Source organism: Leptopilina boulardi, unplaced genomic scaffold, assembly GCF_019393585.1.
Source record: "Leptopilina boulardi isolate dan_hultmark-lab unplaced genomic scaffold, ZJU_Lbou_2.1 LbouV2_302, whole genome shotgun sequence".
NCBI classification, from domain to species: domain Eukaryota; kingdom Metazoa; phylum Arthropoda; class Insecta; order Hymenoptera; family Figitidae; genus Leptopilina; species Leptopilina boulardi.
The window spans coordinates 1,467,746-1,479,859 of NW_026137866.1; positions in this window are offsets into that span (position 1 = coordinate 1,467,746).

Consider the following 12,114-nt stretch of genomic DNA (forward strand, 5'->3'; position numbering starts at 1 on the left):
CGAAACTTTTTCCATATTTTATTGGCGGTATTCCGGAACGATTATCTCGCAAATTTAATTTTTCTAAATTTTTTCCAAATTTGTTTTCTAGTGTAGCTCAGCATCCGCTGGACCAATCAAAAAGTGCGCCATACATTTTTTGTTCGCTACTTTTTGCTAAAGACTTTGGCGGTATTCCCGAACGATTATCTGGAAAATTTAATTTTTCAACAATTTTTCCAAAATGTTTTTTAGTGTAGCTCAGCATCCGCTGGACCAATCAAAAAGTGCGCCATACATTTTTTGTTCAGAACTTTCTTCTAATCATTATAGCGGTATTCCCGAACGATTATCTAGCGAATGTAATTTTTTGAAAATTTTTCCAAATTATTTTTGAGTGTAGCTCAGCATCCGCTGGACCAATCAAAAAGTGCGCCATACATTTTTTGTTCAGAACTTTCTTCTAATCATTATGGCGGTATTCCCGAACGATTATCTAGCGAATTTAATTTTTTGAAAATTTTTCCAAATTATTTTTGAGTGTAGCTCAGCATCCGCTGGACCAATCAAAAAGTGCGCCATACATTTTTTGTTCGAAACTTTTTCCCTATTTTATTGGCGGTATTCCGGAACGATTATCTCGCAAATTTAATTTTTCTAAATTTTTTCCAAATTTGTTTTCTAGTGTAGCTCAGCATCCGCTGGACCAATCAAAAAGTGCGCCATACATTTTTTGTTCGCTACTTTTTGCTAAAGACTTTGGCGGTATTCCCGAACGATTATCTGGAAAATTTAATTTTTCTAAATTTTTTCCAAATTTATTTTCTAGTGTAGCTCAGCATCCGCTGGACCAATCAAAAAGTGCGCCATATATTTTTTGTTCAGAACTTTCTTCTAATCATTATGGCGGTATTCCCGAACGATTATCTAGCGAATTTAATTTTTTGAAAATTTTTCCAAATTATTTTTGAGTGTAGCTCAGCATCCGCTGGACCAATCAAAAAGTGCGCCATACATTTTTTGTTCGAAACTTTTTCCCTATTTTATTGGCGGTATTCCGGAACGATTATCTCGCAAATTTAATTTTTCTAAATTTTTTCCAAATTTGTTTTCTAGTGTAGCTCAGCATCCGCTGGACCAATCAAAAAGTGCGCCATACATTTTTTGTTCAGAACTTTCTTCTAATCACTATGGCGGTATTCCCGAACGATTATCTAGCGAATTTAATTTTTCAACAATTTTTCCAAAATGTTTTTGAGTGTAGCTCAGCATCCGCTGGACCAATCAAAAAGTGCGCCATACATTTTTTGTTCGAAACTTTTTCCCTATTTTATTGGCGGTATTCCGGAACGATTATCTCGCAAATTTAATTTTTCTAAATTTTTTCCAAATTTGTTTTCTATTGTAGCTCAGCATCCGCTGGACCAATGTAAAAGTGCGCCATACATTTTTTGTTCGCTACTTTTTGCTAAAGACTTTGGCGGTATTCCCGAACGATTATCTCGAAAATTTAATTTTTCAACCATTTTTCCAAAATGTTTTTTAGTGTAGCTCAGCATCCGCTGGACCAATCAAAAAGTGAGCCATACATTTTTTGTTCAAGACTTTTTGCTCAATTTTTTGGCATTATTCCCGAGTCATTATCTGGCAAATTTTTTTTTCGAAATTTTTTTTCCCAGTTTTAGTGAGTGTAGCTCAGCATCCGCTGGACCAATCAAAAAGTGCGCCATACATTTTTTGTTCAAGACTTTTTGTTCAATTTTTTGGCATTATTCCCGAGTCATTATCTGGCAAATTTTTTTTTCGAAATTTTTTTTCCCAGTTTTAGTGAGTGTAGCTCAGCATCCGCTGGACCAATCAAAAAGTGCGCCATACATTTTTTGTTCAAGACTTTCTTCTAATCACTATGGAGGCATTCCCGAACGATTATCTAGCAAATTTAATTTTTCGAAAATTTTTCATAAATTTATTTGAGTGTAGCTCAGCATCCGCTGGACCAATGTAAAAGTGCGCTATACATTTTTTGATCGAAACTTTTTCCCTATTTTATTGGCGATATTCCGGAACGATTATCTCGCAAATTTATTTTTTTTAAATTTTTTCCAAATTTGTTTTCTAGTGTAGCTCAGCATCCCCTGGACCAATCAAAAAGTGCGCCATACATTTTTTGTTCGAAACTTTTTCCCTATTTTATTGGCGGTATTCCCGATCAATTATCTCGCAAATTTAATTTTTCAAAATTTTTTAAAAAATTTATCAGAGTGTAGCTCAGCATCCGCTGGACCAATCAAAAAGTGCGCCATACATTTTTTGTTCAAGACTTTTTGCTCAATTTTTTGGCATTATTCCCGAGTCATTATCTGGCAAATTTTTTTTTCGAAATTTTTTTTCCCAGTTTTAGTGAGTGTAGCTCAGCATCCGCTGGACCAATCAAAAAGTGCGCCATACATTTTTTGTTCGAAACTTTTTCCCTATTTTATTGGCGGTATTCCGGAACGATTATCTCGCAAATTTAATTTTTCTAAATTTTTTCCAAATTTGTTTTCTAGTGTAGCTCAGCATCCGCTGGACCAATCAAAAAGTGCGCCATACATTTTTTGTTCGCTACTTTTTGCTAAAGACTTTGGCGGTATTCCCGAACGATTATCTGGAAAATTTAATTTTTCTAAATTTTTTCCAAATTTATTTTCTAGTGTAGCTCAGCATCCGCTGGACCAATCAAAAAGTGCGCCATACATTTTTTGTTCAGAACTTTCTTCTAATCATTATGGCGGTATTCCCGAACGATTATCTAGCGAATTTAATTTTTTGAAAATTTTTCCAAATTATTTTTGAGTGTAGCTCAGCATCAGCTGGACCAATCAAAAAGTGCGCCATACATTTTTTGTTCGAAACTTTTTCCCTATTTTATTGGCGGTATTCCGGAACGATTATCTCGCAAATTTAATTTTTCTAAATTTTTTCCAAATTTGTTTTCTAGTGTAGCTCAGCATCCGCTGGACCAATCAAAAAGTGCGCCATACATTTTTTGTTCGCTACTTTTTGCTAAAGACTTTGGCGGTATTCCCGAACGATTATCTGGAAAATTTAATTTTTCTAAATTTTTTCCAAATTTATTTTCTAGTGTAGCTCAGCATCCGCTGGACCAATCAAAAAGTGCGCCATATATTTTTTGTTCAGAACTTTCTTCTAATCATTATGGCGGTATTCCCGAACGATTATCTAGCGAATTTAATTTTTTGAAAATTTTTCCAAATTATTTTTGAGTGTAGCTCAGCATCCGCTGGACCAATCAAAAAGTGCGCCATACATTTTTTGTTCGAAACTTTTTCCCTATTTTATTGGCGGTATTCCGGAACGATTATCTCGCAAATTTAATTTTTCTAAATTTTTTCCAAATTTGTTTTCTAGTGTAGCTCAGCATCCGCTGGACCAATCAAAAAGTGCGCCATACATTTTTTGTTCAGAACTTTCTTCTAATCACTATGGCGGTATTCCCGAACGATTATCTAGCGAATTTAATTTTTCAACAATTTTTCCAAAATGTTTTTGAGTGTAGCTCAGCATCCGCTGGACCAATCAAAAAGTGCGCCATACATTTTTTGTTCGAAACTTTTTCCCTATTTTATTGGCGGTATTCCGGAACGATTATCTCGCAAATTTAATTTTTCTAAATTTTTTCCAAATTTGTTTTCTAGTGTAGCTCAGCATCCGCTGGACCAATCAAAAAGTGCGCCATACATTTTTTGTTCAGAACTTTCTTCTAATCACTATGGCGGTATTCCCGAAAGATTATCTTGCAAATTTAATTTTTCTTAATTTTTTCCAAATTTGTTTTCTATTGTAGCTCAGCATCCGCTGGACCAATGTAAAAGTGCGCCATACATTTTTTGTTCGCTACTTTTTGCTAAAGACTTTGGCGGTATTCCCGAACGATTATCTCGAAAATTTAATTTTTCAACCATTTTTCCAAAATGTTTTTTAGTGTAGCTCAGCATCCGCTGGACCAATCAAAAAGTGAGCCATACATTTTTTGTTCAAGACTTTTTGCTCAATTTTTTGGCATTATTCCCGAGTCATTATCTGGCAAATTTTTTTTTCGAAATTTTTTTTCCCAGTTTTAGTGAGTGTAGCTCAGCATCCGCTGGACCAATCAAAAAGTGCGCCATACATTTTTTGTTCAAGACTTTTTGTTCAATTTTTTGGCATTATTCCCGAGTCATTATCTGGCAAATTTTTTTTTCGAAATTTTTTTTCCCAGTTTTAGTGAGTGTAGCTCAGCATCCGCTGGACCAATCAAAAAGTGCGCCATACATTTTTTGTTCAAGACTTTCTTCTAATCACTATGGAGGCATTCCCGAACGATTATCTAGCAAATTTAATTTTTCGAAAATTTTTCATAAATTTATTTGAGTGTAGCTCAGCATCCGCTGGACCAATGTAAAAGTGCGCTATACATTTTTTGATCGAAACTTTTTCCCTATTTTATTGGCGATATTCCGGAACGATTATCTCGCAAATTTATTTTTTTTAAATTTTTTCCAAATTTGTTTTCTAGTGTAGCTCAGCATCCCCTGGACCAATCAAAAAGTGCGCCATACATTTTTTGTTCGAAACTTTTTCCCTATTTTATTGGCGGTATTCCCGATCAATTATCTCGCAAATTTAATTTTTCAAAATTTTTTAAAAAATTTATCAGAGTGTAGCTCAGCATCCGCTGGACCAATCAAAAAGTGCGCCATACATTTTTTGTTCAAGACTTTTTGCTCAATTTTTTGGCATTATTCCCGAGTCATTATCTGGCAAATTTTTTTTTCGAAATTTTTTTTCCCAGTTTTAGTGAGTGTAGCTCAGCATCCGCTGGACCAATCAAAAAGTGCGCCATACATTTTTTGTTCGAAACTTTTTCCCTATTTTATTGGCGGTATTCCCGATCAATTATCTCGCAAATTTAATTTTTCAAAATTTTTTAAAAAATTTATCAGAGTGTAGCTCAGCATCCGCTGGACCAATCAAAAAGTGCGCCATACATTTTTTGTTCAAGACTTTTTGTTCAATTTTTTGGCATTATTCCCGAGTCATTATCTGGCAAATTTTTTTTTCGAAATTTTTTTTCCCAGTTTTAGTGAGTGTAGCTCAGCATCCGCTGGACCAATCAAAAAGTGCGCCATACATTTTTTGTTCAAGACTTTCTTCTAATCACTATGGAGGCATTCCCGAACGATTATCTAGCAAATTTAATTTTTCGAAAATTTTTCATAAATTTATTTGAGTGTAGCTCAGCATCCGCTGGACCAATGTAAAAGTGCGCTATACATTTTTTGATCGAAACTTTTTCCCTATTTTATTGGCGATATTCCGGAACGATTATCTCGCAAATTTATTTTTTTTAAATTTTTTCCAAATTTGTTTTCTAGTGTAGCTCAGCATCCCCTGGACCAATCAAAAAGTGCGCCATACATTTTTTGTTCGAAACTTTTTCCCTATTTTATTGGCGGTATTCCCGATCAATTATCTCGCAAATTTAATTTTTCAAAATTTTTTAAAAAATTTATCAGAGTGTAGCTCAGCATCCGCTGGACCAATCAAAAAGTGCGCCATACATTTTTTGTTCGAGACTCCCGGGTTACATACATACATTTTTTGATCGAAACTTTTTCCCTATTTTATTGGCGATATTCCGGAACGATTATCTCGCAAAATTATTTTTTTTAAATTTTTTCCAAATTTGTTTTCTAGTGTAGCTCAGCATCCCCTGGACCAATCAAAAAGTGCGCCATACATTTTTTGTTCGAAACTTTTTCCCTATTTTATTGGCGGTATTCCCGATCAATTATCTCGCAAATTTAATTTTTCAAAATTTTTTAAAAAATTTATCAGAGTGTAGCTCAGCATCCGCTGGACCAATCAAAAAGTGCGCCATACATTTTTTGTTCGAGACTCCCGGGTTAAGACTTTGGCGGTATTCCCGATCAATTATCTCGCAAATTTAATTTTTCCAAAGTTTTTAAAAAATTTATCAGAGTGTAGCTCAGCATCCGCTGGACCAATCAAAAAGTGCGCCATACATTTTTTGTTCGAGACTCCCGGGTTAAGACTTTGGCGGTATTCCCGACCAATTATCTCGCAAATTTAATTTTTCGAAATTTTTTGAAAAATTTATCAGAGTGTAGCTCAGCATCCGCTGGACCAATCAAAAAGTGCGCCATACATTTTTTGTTCGAGACTCCCGGGTTAAGACTTTGGCGGTATTCCCGATCAATTATCTCGCAAATTTAATTTTTCGAAATTTTTTAAAAAATTTATCAGAGTGTAGCTCAGCATCCGCTGGACCAATCAAAAAGTGCGCCATACATTTTTTGTTCGAGACTCCCGGGTTAAGACTTTGGCGGTATTCCCGATCAATTATCTCGCAAATTTAATTTTTCGAAATTTTTTAAAAAATTTATCAGAGTGTAGCTCAGCATCCGCTGGACCAATCAAAAAGTGCGCCATACATTTTTTGTTCAGAACTTTCTTCTAATCATTATGGCGGTATTCCCGAACGATTATCTAGCGAATTTAATTTTTTGAAAATTTTTCCAAATTATTTTTGAGTGTAGCTCAGCATCCGCTGGACCAATCAAAAAGTGCGCCATACATTTTTTGTTCGAAACTTTTTCCCTATTTTATTGGCGGTATTCCGGAACGATTATCTCGCAAATTTAATTTTTCTAAATTTTTTCCAAATTTGTTTTCTAGTGTAGCTCAGCATCCGCTGGACCAATCAAAAAGTGCGCCATACATTTTTTGTTCGCTACTTTTTGCTAAAGACTTTGGCGGTATTCCCGAACGATTATCTGGAAAATTTAATTTTTCTAAATTTTTTCCAAATTTATTTTCTAGTGTAGCTCAGCATCCGCTGGACCAATCAAAAAGTGCGCCATATATTTTTTGTTCAGAACTTTCTTCTAATCATTATGGCGGTATTCCCGAACGATTATCTAGCGAATTTAATTTTTTGAAAATTTTTCCAAATTATTTTTGAGTGTAGCTCAGCATCCGCTGGACCAATCAAAAAGTGCGCCATACATTTTTTGTTCGAAACTTTTTCCCTATTTTATTGGCGGTATTCCGGAACGATTATCTCGCAAATTTAATTTTTCTAAATTTTTTCCAAATTTGTTTTCTAGTGTAGCTCAGCATCCGCTGGACCAATCAAAAAGTGCGCCATACATTTTTTGTTCGCTACTTTTTGCTAAAGACTTTGGCGGTATTCCCGAACGATTATCTGGAAAATTTAATTTTTTAACAATTTTTCCAAAATGTTTTTTAGTGTAGCTCAGCATCCGCTGGACCAATCAAAAAGTGCGCCATACATTTTTTGTTCAGAACTTTCTTCTAATCATTATGGCGGTATTCCCGAACGATTATCTAGCGAATTTAATTTTTTGAAAATTTTTCCAAATTATTTTTGAGTGTAGCTCAGCATCCGCTGGACCAATCAAAAAGTGCGCCATACATTTTTTGTTCGAAACTTTTTCCCTATTTTATTGGCGGTATTCCGGAACGATTATCTCGCAAATTTAATTTTTCTAAATTTTTTCCAAATTTGTTTTCTAGTGTAGCTCAGCATCCGCTGGACCAATCAAAAAGTGCGCCATACATTTTTTGTTCGAAACTTTTTCCCTATTTTATTGGCGGTATTCCGGAACGATTATCTCGCAAATTTAATTTTTCTAAATTTTTTCCAAATTTGTTTTCTAGTGTAGCTCAGCATCCGCTGGACCAATCAAAAAGTGCGCCATACATTTTTTGTTCGCTACTTTTTGCTAAAGACTTTGGCGGTATTCCCGAACGATTATCTGGAAAATTTAATTTTTCAACAATTTTTCCAAAATGTTTTTTAGTGTAGCTCAGCATCCGCTGGACCAATCAAAAAGTGCGCCATACATTTTTTGTTCAGAACTTTCTTCTAATCATTATGGCGGTATTCCCGAACGATTATCTAGCGAATTTAATTTTTTGAAAATTTTTCCAAATTATTTTTGAGTGTAGCTCAGCATCCGCTGGACCAATCAAAAAGTGCGCCATACATTTTTTGTTCGCTACTTTTTGCTAAAGACTTTGGCGGTATTCCCGAACGATTATCTCGAAAATTTAATTTTTTAACCATTTTTCCAAAATGTTTTTTAGTGTAGCTCAGCATCCGCTGGACCAATCAAAAAGTGAGCCATACATTTTTTGTTCGAGACTTTTTGCTCAAATTTTTGACATTATTCCCAAGTCATTATCTGGCAAATTTTTTTTTCGAAATTTTTTTCCCAGTTTTAGTGAGTGTAGCTCAGCATCCGCTGGACCAATCAAAAAGTGCGCCATACATTTTTTGTTCGCTACTTTTTGCTAAAGACTTTGGCGGTATTCCCGAACGATTATCTGGAAAATTTAATTTTTCTAAATTTTTTCCAAATTTATTTTCTAGTGTAGCTCAGCATCCGCTGGACCAATCAAAAAGTGCGCCATATATTTTTTGTTCAGAACTTTCTTCTAATCATTATGGCGGTATTCCCGAACGATTATCTAGCGAATTTAATTTTTTGAAAATTTTTCCAAATTATTTTTGAGTGTAGCTCAGCATCCGCTGGACCAATCAAAAAGTGCGCCATACATTTTTTGTTCGAAACTTTTTCCCTATTTTATTGGCGGTATTCCGGAACGATTATCTCGCAAATTTAATTTTTCTAAATTTTTTCCAAATTTGTTTTCTAGTGTAGCTCAGCATCCGCTGGACCAATCAAAAAGTGCGCCATACATTTTTTGTTCAGAACTTTCTTCTAATCACTATGGCGGTATTCCCGAACGATTATCTAGCGAATTTAATTTTTTGAAAATTTTTCCAAATTATTTTTGAGTGTAGCTCAGCATCCGCTGGACCAATCAAAAAGTGCGCCATACATTTTTTGTTCGAAACTTTTTCCCTATTTTATTGGCGGTATTCCGGAACGATTATCTCGCAAATTTAATTTTTCTAAATTTTTTCCAAATTTGTTTTCTAGTGTAGCTCAGCATCCGCTGGACCAATCAAAAAGTGCGCCATACATTTTTTGTTCAGAACTTTCTTCTAATCACTATGGCGGTATTCCCGAAAGATTATCTTGCAAATTTAATTTTTCTTAATTTTTTCCAAATTTGTTTTCTATTGTAGCTCAGCATCCGCTGGACCAATGTAAAAGTGCGCCATACATTTTTTGTTCGCTACTTTTTGCTAAAGACTTTGGCGGTATTCCCGAACGATTATCTCGAAAATTTAATTTTTCAACCATTTTTCCAAAATGTTTTTTAGTGTAGCTCAGCATCCGCTGGACCAATCAAAAAGTGAGCCATACATTTTTTGTTCAAGACTTTTTGCTCAATTTTTTGGCATTATTCCCGAGTCATTATCTGGCAAATTTTTTTTTCGAAATTTTTTTTCCCAGTTTTAGTGAGTGTAGCTCAGCATCCGCTGGACCAATCAAAAAGTGCGCCATACATTTTTTGTTCAAGACTTTTTGCTCAATTTTTTGGCATTATTCCCGAGTCATTATCTGGCAAATTTTTTTTTCGAAATTTTTTTTCCCAGTTTTAGTGAGTGTAGCTCAGCATCCGCTGGACCAATCAAAAAGTGCGCCATACATTTTTTGTTCAAGACTTTCTTCTAATCACTATGGAGGCATTCCCGAACGATTATCTAGCAAATTTAATTTTTCGAAAATTTTTCATAAATTTATTTGAGTGTAGCTCAGCATCCGCTGGACCAATGTAAAAGTGCGCTATACATTTTTTGATCGAAACTTTTTCCCTATTTTATTGGCGATATTCCGGAACGATTATCTCGCAAATTTATTTTTTTTAAATTTTTTCCAAATTTGTTTTCTAGTGTAGCTCAGCATCCCCTGGACCAATCAAAAAGTGCGCCATACATTTTTTGTTCGAAACTTTTTCCCTATTTTATTGGCGGTATTCCCGATCAATTATCTCGCAAATTTAATTTTTCAAAATTTTTTAAAAAATTTATCAGAGTGTAGCTCAGCATCCGCTGGACCAATCAAAAAGTGCGCCATACATTTTTTGTTCAAGACTTTTTGCTCAATTTTTTGGCATTATTCCCGAGTCATTATCTGGCAAATTTTTTTTTCGAAATTTTTTTTCCCAGTTTTAGTGAGTGTAGCTCAGCATCCGCTGGACCAATCAAAAAGTGCGCCATACATTTTTTGTTCAAGACTTTCTTCTAATCACTATGGAGTCATTCCCGAACGATTATCTAGCAAATTTAATTTTTCGAAATTTTTTAAAAAATTTATCAGAGTGTAGCTCAGCATCCGCTGGACCAATCAAAAAGTGCGCCATACATTTTTTGTTCGAGACTCCCGGGTTAAGACTTTGGCGGTATTCCCGATCAATTATCTCGCAAATTTAATTTTTCGAAATTTTTTAAAAAATTTATCAGAGTGTAGCTCAGCATCCGCTGGACCAATCAAAAAGTGCGCCATACATTTTTTGTTCGAGACTCCCGGGTTAAGACTTTGGCGGTATTCCCGATCAATTATCTCGCAAATTTAATTTTTCGAAAGTTTTTAAAAAATTTATCAGAGTGTAGCTCAGCATCCGCTGGACCAATCAAAAAGTGCGCCATACATTTTTTGTTCGAGACTCCCGGGTTAAGACTTTGGCGGTATTCCCGACCAATTATCTCGCAAATTTAATTTTTCGAAATTTTTTAAAAAATTTATCAGAGTGTAGCTCAGCATCCGCTGGACCAATCAAAAAGTGCGCCATACATTTTTTGTTCGAGACTCCCGGGTTAAGACTTTGGCGGTATTCCCGATCAATTATCTCGCAAATTTAATTTTTCGAAATTTTTTAAAAAATTTATCAGAGTGTAGCTCAGCATCCGCTGGACCAATCAAAAAGTGCGCCATACATTTTTTGTTCGAGACTCCCGGGTTAAGACTTTGGCGGTATTCCCGATCAATTATCTCGCAAATTTAATTTTTCGAAAGTTTTTAAAAAATTTATCAGAGTGTAGCTCAGCATCCGCTGGACCAATCAAAAAGTGCGCCATACATTTTTTGTTCGAGACTCCCGGGTTAAGACTTTGGCGGTATTCCCGATCAATTATCTCGCAAATTTAATTTTTCGAAATTTTTTAAAAAATTTATCAGAGTGTAGCTCAGCATCCGCTGGACCAATCAAAAAGTGCGCCATACATTTTTTGTTCGAGACTCCCGGGTTAAGACTTTGGCGGTATTCCCGATCAATTATCTCGCAAATTTAATTTTTCGAAATTTTTTAAAAAATTTATCAGAGTGTAGCTCAGCATCCGCTGGACCAATCAAAAAGTGCGCCATACATTTTTTGTTCGAGACTCCCGGGTTAAGACTTTGGCGGTATTCCCGATCAATTATCTCGCAAATTTAATTTTTCGAAAGTTTTTAAAAAATTTATCAGAGTGTAGCTCAGCATCCGCTGGACCAATCAAAAAGTGCGCCATACATTTTTTGTTCGAGACTCCCGGGTTAAGACTTTGGCGGTATTCCCGACCAATTATCTCGCAAATTTAATTTTTCGAAATTTTTTAAAAAATTTATCAGAGTGTAGCTCAGCATCCGCTGGACCAATCAAAAAGTGCGCCATACATTTTTTGTTCGAGACTCCCGGGTTAAGACTTTGGCGGTATTCCCGATCAATTATCTCGCAAATTTAATTTTTCGAAATTTTTTAAAAAATTTATCAGAGTGTAGCTCAGCATCCGCTGGACCAATCAAAAAGTGCGCCATACATTTTTTGTTCGAGACTCCCGGGTTAAGACTTTGGCGGTATTCCCGATCAATTATCTCGCAAATTTAATTTTTCGAAATTTTTTAAAAAATTTATCAGAGTGTAGCTCAGCATCCGCTGGACCAATCAAAAAGTGCGCCATACATTTTTTGTTCGAGACTCCCGGGTTATGACTTTGGCGGTATTGCCGATCAATTATCTCGCAAATTTAATTTTTCGAAATTTTTTAAAAAATTTATCAGAGTGTAGCTCAGCATCCGCTGGACCAATCAAAAAGTGCGCCATACATTTTTTGTTCAGAACTTTCTTCTAATCATTATGGCGGTATTCCCGAACGAT